This window comes from Antechinus flavipes, chromosome 2, assembly GCF_016432865.1.
Source record: "Antechinus flavipes isolate AdamAnt ecotype Samford, QLD, Australia chromosome 2, AdamAnt_v2, whole genome shotgun sequence".
NCBI lineage: Eukaryota > Metazoa > Chordata > Mammalia > Dasyuromorphia > Dasyuridae > Antechinus > Antechinus flavipes.
In genome coordinates, this window is record NC_067399.1 from 167,857,110 (window position 1) to 167,863,448 (window position 6,339).

Consider the following 6,339-nt stretch of genomic DNA (forward strand, 5'->3'; position numbering starts at 1 on the left):
ATTGGGGAAAAGACCAAACTAGGCATAAGACCACTGCTTGAGATGGACAAGGGAATGTTGAGTTATTTTGTGTATAATGAGTTTGAAATATTTACGCTCCATTTAGGTGGACAAGCAGATAGATAGGATTGTATAGGATTAGGAATCAAGAGAAGAGAGAAAGAAGAGAGTCATCTGCATAGAGAAGTAAGATTTGAAACCATGGGGGCAACTGATACTCTCCTGCACTCCGCTACACTCTCCTTGTAAAGGGGATCTCCCGGGCAGGGGTCCTCAAACTACGGCCCGCGGGCCAGATGCAGCATCTGAGGGTGATTATTTCCCTCACCCAGGCCTATGAAGTTTCTTTATTTAAAGGCCCACAAAACAAAGTTTTTGTTTTTACTATAGTCTGGCCCTCCAACAGTCTGAGGGACAGTGAACTGGCCCCCTATTTAAAAAGTTTGAGGACCCCTGCATCGAGTCTAGAGGAACTCAGCTATTCCAATTTGGAATTCCCATTGTAAAATTGTACTTTCCTGACATCTGGGAAAGCTTGTCTTATCCAGTTTTTTAGCTACGCTAATGCAAGAAATATACCCATACACTTTTTAGTCTGGGGAAAGTAACCAAATCAACACAATCATTGCCTCTACAAAGGGTATGCCAAACAATTGCTCTATGTCTCTACTCACTATTCCTATGAATAAGCCAAAACACGAGTCCACAACAACCATTCCCCAATATCACCCTACTTTCCCCTATTCAAGTGGAGTTCTTGAAGATAAAATCATCTGCATCTGTACCCTTAGGATAGAAAACAATGTCTGGCATAAAGTAATTACCTTGGGAAAGGGAGAAGAAAGATATGCGATTATAACTTGAGAAGTTGGGTTCAGATCTAGCCATGCTTGTAAGCATCAGAAAAGGCACCAGAGAATAAGGAGATGTGGAAAATCCAAGAAGGAAATTGACAACTTCCTAGGAAATGACAATAGCAAAATTAAGAAATGCCTTATTCTCTGAGACCATAACAAAGGAGGGAAGATGCAAAAGTGATCAACACAGAGTCTATGGGGAAGGATCATATTCAGCAAGAAAACTATTAAGAGGGTGCAATTGGGGGAAAGTACGGAAAGTCTGATGGGCACTGAACACCAAAGAGGGTATTTTATACTTGATCACAGAAGTAACAAGGAACTACTGGAGTTTCTTGAATAGAAGGACGACATGGACAGATCTAATGTGTTTTTTTTTGGAAGAAGCCTTTGGCAGCTGTGTGGAAGATGGACAGGAATGGGGAGAAACTTGTGACAGGGAGAACAATTATGCTTACAATATATTACAACAGCCTAGACATGGCACGATAAAGGCAGTAAGAGAGAAGGGATTGTATGAGAGATGCAATAATGGTATATTACACAAGTCTTGCCAAATGACTGGATGAGTAACATTAAAAAGGAGAGAATGAGTTCAATCATGGACACATTGATTAAGATTATGTCTTTGGTGACATAGCTTGTTCTAAACATTCAATAGGCAGCTGAAGATGTGAAACCGGAGGTCAACAGAGAAGTTTAAAGCTAAATAAGTAGATCTGAGATTCTTCAGAAGAGAATTAATTTTTGACACCTGATAAGATAACCAGCTGAAGAGGTTTGAAGACAAAGTTGACTCAGGACAGAATACTGTGATTATCCCTCACAGTTAAGTGTAATCCCGACTCCCGACTCAGCACAAGAGACTTAAAAAAAAAAAAAAAAAAAGGATAACTAGAAAAGAGAACAAGGAGAGAGTAGTGTCATGAAAACATAGAAGAGAGTAATTGTCAAAAGTTGCAGTAAAGTCAAAAAAAGTAAGGATTGAGAAAAGGGTGTTAAATTTAGCAATTAAGAGACTTTTAGAATTCATTTCTTATGATGTGGTCAGAAGTCAAGAGTGTAAAGAATTAAGGGAGTTCAAGAAAATAAGGTACCTATTGCTGCTCAAAGATTCTAGGCACAAAAGACAGGAGAGTTATGGGATGATGGCTAATGGGATTGGATGAATCAAAGGAATACTTTTTGAGAATGAAGGAGACATGGGTATATTCACAGGCACCGAGGAAGCAGTCAGTAGACAAAGAGAGAACTGAAAATTACATGAAAGAGTAGAGACAATCTGCTGGAGGAGACTGGAAATCACTTATATAGAGAGGTTTGACTTGGCAAAGAGATCATCTCATTATGTGAGACAAAGATGAATGCAGACACAGTGACAGGAAGAATCTGGAAGATGTGAATTGAAAAATAGGGGACATGAGCACCTCAATTTTTTTCACTGAAATTACCTTGCCAGAATTTGTACTACATGGCATAAGCTTCATGTGGTATTAGAGTGAAACTTTAATGAAGAAAGTTCAACTATACTTCAATACATAAAAAAGCATGATCTTATCAATATGGGTTCTCTTCAAAGGTATAAAACAACAAACCATAAATCACATGGTAATAGACTTGAGATCTAAGACTTATAAAAGGTTTTTTTTTTTTTTTTCTATGAGAAATATATTCTTCAATACAAATATCATGGTATAATGGACAAATCACTAGAATAGACTGAAACAGGACACTTGGGTTCCAATAGAGGCTAGCCATGTGATTTTGGTATAATCACACCTCTGAGCCTCATCTGTAAAATGAATAGTTTTTAGAAAATTAATAATCTATGTCTAAAATTTTATAGTTTTATGAATCACAAAAAACAAAACAATTGTTTTTTTTAAAAATTTTTAGATAGGGACTTTTACTCAAGAAGCTTGAGTAAATTTTTAATTTCAACCATTATAGCCAAAAAATTTTTCTAAAATGATTGCATATATCCCTGTTTTTATGAACAGTTAATATGGAAGATAATCCAATCTTTTTCTTGATTTCTCAGGGTCACAATTACAGACATCAATATGGTAACATATCAAGATTTCTAAAAGTGCTCCTCCACTAAATCCTCCCTATTGCTAAACTTCTGAGTGATTTCACTTTGTCTTTTTTTTTTTTTTTTTTCTTGTCAAGATAACAATGTTACGAGTCCGGACTTCAGCAAGGGCCATTTCTAATTTGTTTGGTATCTTCCAACTCTTATGATTCTAGAAACCAGAAAACTAAATCTGTCAGAGAAGTATTGGAAGGAAAAGTAAATATGAGAAAGGAACTTCTATGAGTGAAGTATATAGTAACATGATCTTTGTAACATTTTGGCTCTTCAGAGGTTGTTCTTTTTAACAGAGGTATTTGGGGGAAAGGGGAAGGGGAGAAGTTCTACCTTCTGGGTTCCTAACCACATGTTCAATAACTACAACTGTTTCTAAAGAAAAGTATTACTTTGTTACTTCTATAGAAGAAACTTCAAAGAAGCTGGAAAGTTACTTACACTAAATTCAATATCTTTAAAATACTTCCAAAATTTTCTTTAGGAATCACCTCTCTACCCAGAATATTAGGTTATTATTCAATCATTTTCAGTCGTGTGACATGTGACCCCCATTTGGGATTTTCTTGGCAAAAGTACTAGAGTGGTTTTCTTTTTTTTTTTTTTCCTTTCAGCTTATTTTTATAGATGAGGAAATTGAGTTAAAAGGGTTAAGTCACATAGTTAGGAAGTGTCTAAAGAAAGATCTGAACTCAAGAAGATGACCTGCCTAACATGTTACTGTATTTTTGATGAAAATTTACTGGTTCTCTGAAAGTTTCTCTAACTCTCCACCATTTACACTTAAACATTAGCTTGTATGTTATAGTCTCTCTTAGAAGATATGTCAATCACATTCATTACTGGGAAACAATCATGACAACAGAAATCAAGAAGCATCTATTATTTCTCAACTCTGTGCCAAGGACCATGCTAATTGCTGAGGATATAAAAGCAAAAATTGGTCCTTGCTCTGAAGTTTATAATCTAGCATAACAAGCACGTACAAACAAGATATTGACAAATATACAAATAAGATATGACATCATGTGTATATGCCTATAGACACATATATGCATATAAGCAAATGCAGACACATACAAGGCATACATGTGCACCTTATTTATACATGTACATACATGTATATGTATATAGATGCAGGTATTATGTGTATACATATTTGTATATTCACATAAATGTACAAATATGCAGGCTTATTAATATAAACATGTGTTTTTGTTTAGTCATGTCTGACTTTATGATCTCATCTAGGGTTTTCTTGGAGTATTTTCCATTTCCTTTCCCAGTTCAGTTTATAAATGAGAAAACTGAAGCAAATAGGGTTAAGTAATTTGCCCAAGATCACAAAGGTAGTGTTTAAGGATGGATTTGAATTAAGATGAGTCTTCCTAACTTGAGGCCCAGAACTCTATCACTACAGCACCTAACTGCCCCTTACTGCACCTCATGAATCTATACATACAAATATACGTGCATATGCACACATACAAACACATGCACATGAACTTTTGGTGATCCCCATGAACTGCAGCACATCCATACCGTCCATGTGGTTTTCTTAGCAAAGATATAGGAGCAGTTTAGCATTTCTTTCTCCAGTAGATTAAGGCAAACATGTTAAATGGCTATATCCATGTCACACAACCAGTATCTGAGGGCAAATTTGAACTCAATTATTCCTGATTCTAGGGACAGAGCTCTATCCACTGAGCAACTTAGCTTTCTCATATGTATAAATACACCATCTATATAATATGCATGTATGTGCATATACAAATGTGTGTATGTTTGGTGGCTAGGTGGTAGAGTGGATAGAGCACTGGTCCTGGAGTCAGCAAGACTTGAATTCAAATCTGCCCTCAGATATTTATTGTGTGACTCTGGACAAGTCATTTAAACTTAATCCTCAATTCCTAATCTGGGAGCTGGAGAAATTGACAAACCACTCTAGAACCTTTGCCAAGAAAACCCCCCAATGGGGTCATAATTTTGAACTCAACTAATGACCAAAACTTAAAAAGCATATATTCACACGTACAAATATGCGTGCATATGTATGTATACATACATATGTACATGCACCTAGGTGCTGTGCATAGCATACAAATACATTTGTGCATCTATACAAATATATACATGTATCTAGAAATAAACATGCACATGTGTATGCACACCTACATAAACACTGGAGATAATCAACAGGGAGAAGGCACCAGCATTTCGAGAGATTAGGAAAGGCTTGGGATGTTATGGGGAACTTGAAAGAAGCCAGGAGGCTGGGAGGAGGGAGGGCATTGCAGGCACGGGAGACAGGATGAAGTATCAAGACTATAGCATAGAACGAGGATTATTAAGCAGCTTTGCTCCGTAGCTCCAAAGCACTGAGCAAAGCTCCCTCTCCCAAAGTCCTGGGACACCCTCCCCCCCCACCCCACCCCCGTTCCACGATGAGCAAGGAAACTTATGCTTTGCACGGGGAAGACAGATCTGGGACACTTTGGCACCGAGTTCGATCTCACTCAAAGCAAAGTTTGCTCTGGCTCTCAAGGTATGGAGTGGGAAAGTGGGGGCCAACCCTATCGGAGGCCGCCCCTTGAGGATCGTCCCTTGCAGGACCCCGCACTCTAGCTGCCCCCGCTTCCCACCAGTGTTCAGAAGGACCCCTTTTCTTTCCCCTCCAATCCCCCCTCCGCCAAATCCCCCTCGAGATGCTCGGGCACCCCCCGTCCCTCCACCGCCGCTTTTGCTCTCCTAGCCCGGGCCCGTACCCCACGGCCGCTAGTCCTCAACGGACTGAGAAGGCGCGCGTGCCACCGCCCTGCCCGTCCCACTCGCGAGGAACGCCTCTTCTCTGCCCCGCCCCCCTCGCGGCTGTCCACGCCGGTGCCCACTCGGCGTTACTCACCGTACGTCGTGTCCGAGGACAATCTCGGAAAGAGGGCCGGGGCAGTTAAGGAGAAAGCGCCCAGCGGGGGTCCGCGGGCACCCGCACGCAGAGCACGCTCTAGCGAGGGCGCGAGGCTAGGCGAGGCGCGCGGCCGAGGCAGCGCTACAGCCAGAGCTTCCCAGGGAGAGGAGACGTGGAGCGTGCGCAGTCCTGGCCGGGGCCGTCACCCTTTGCTTGCCTTTGTTGGTTTTCCCCTGGTCCTAGATCGGGACAGGGGCGCAGAGTGAGAGAGAGTAGGAGTATGGCGTGGCTGCGCCCCGGAGAGAGTGTGATCTCGAGGGAGGCTGAGAAGGAGAAGCGGAGGAAGGGAAGCAGTGGACAGAGCATCGCCAGCCTGGGTCAGACAATTGGTATCTTTGTACCCAAAGGCCCATTGTTCATTCATTCACCCTTCCTGCCACGGACAGTTACGGAGCAATGCCTGATGCAGCAGGCATTGTATTAGG

At 40.7% G+C, this 6,339-nt stretch overlaps 1 protein-coding gene across 1 annotated transcript in view; it reads right to left on the minus strand.

The window, feature by feature from the left end:
• BTBD3 (BTB domain containing 3) overlaps positions 1-6,022 on the minus strand; it is a 53,894-nt gene extending 47,872 nt beyond the window's left edge. The window contains exon 1 of the mRNA XM_051975915.1: positions 5,852-6,022. The gene's annotated coding sequence lies outside the window, so the exon portion shown is untranslated. The remainder of the gene's footprint in view (positions 1-5,851) is intronic.
• Positions 6,023-6,339: the final 317 nt, after the last annotated feature.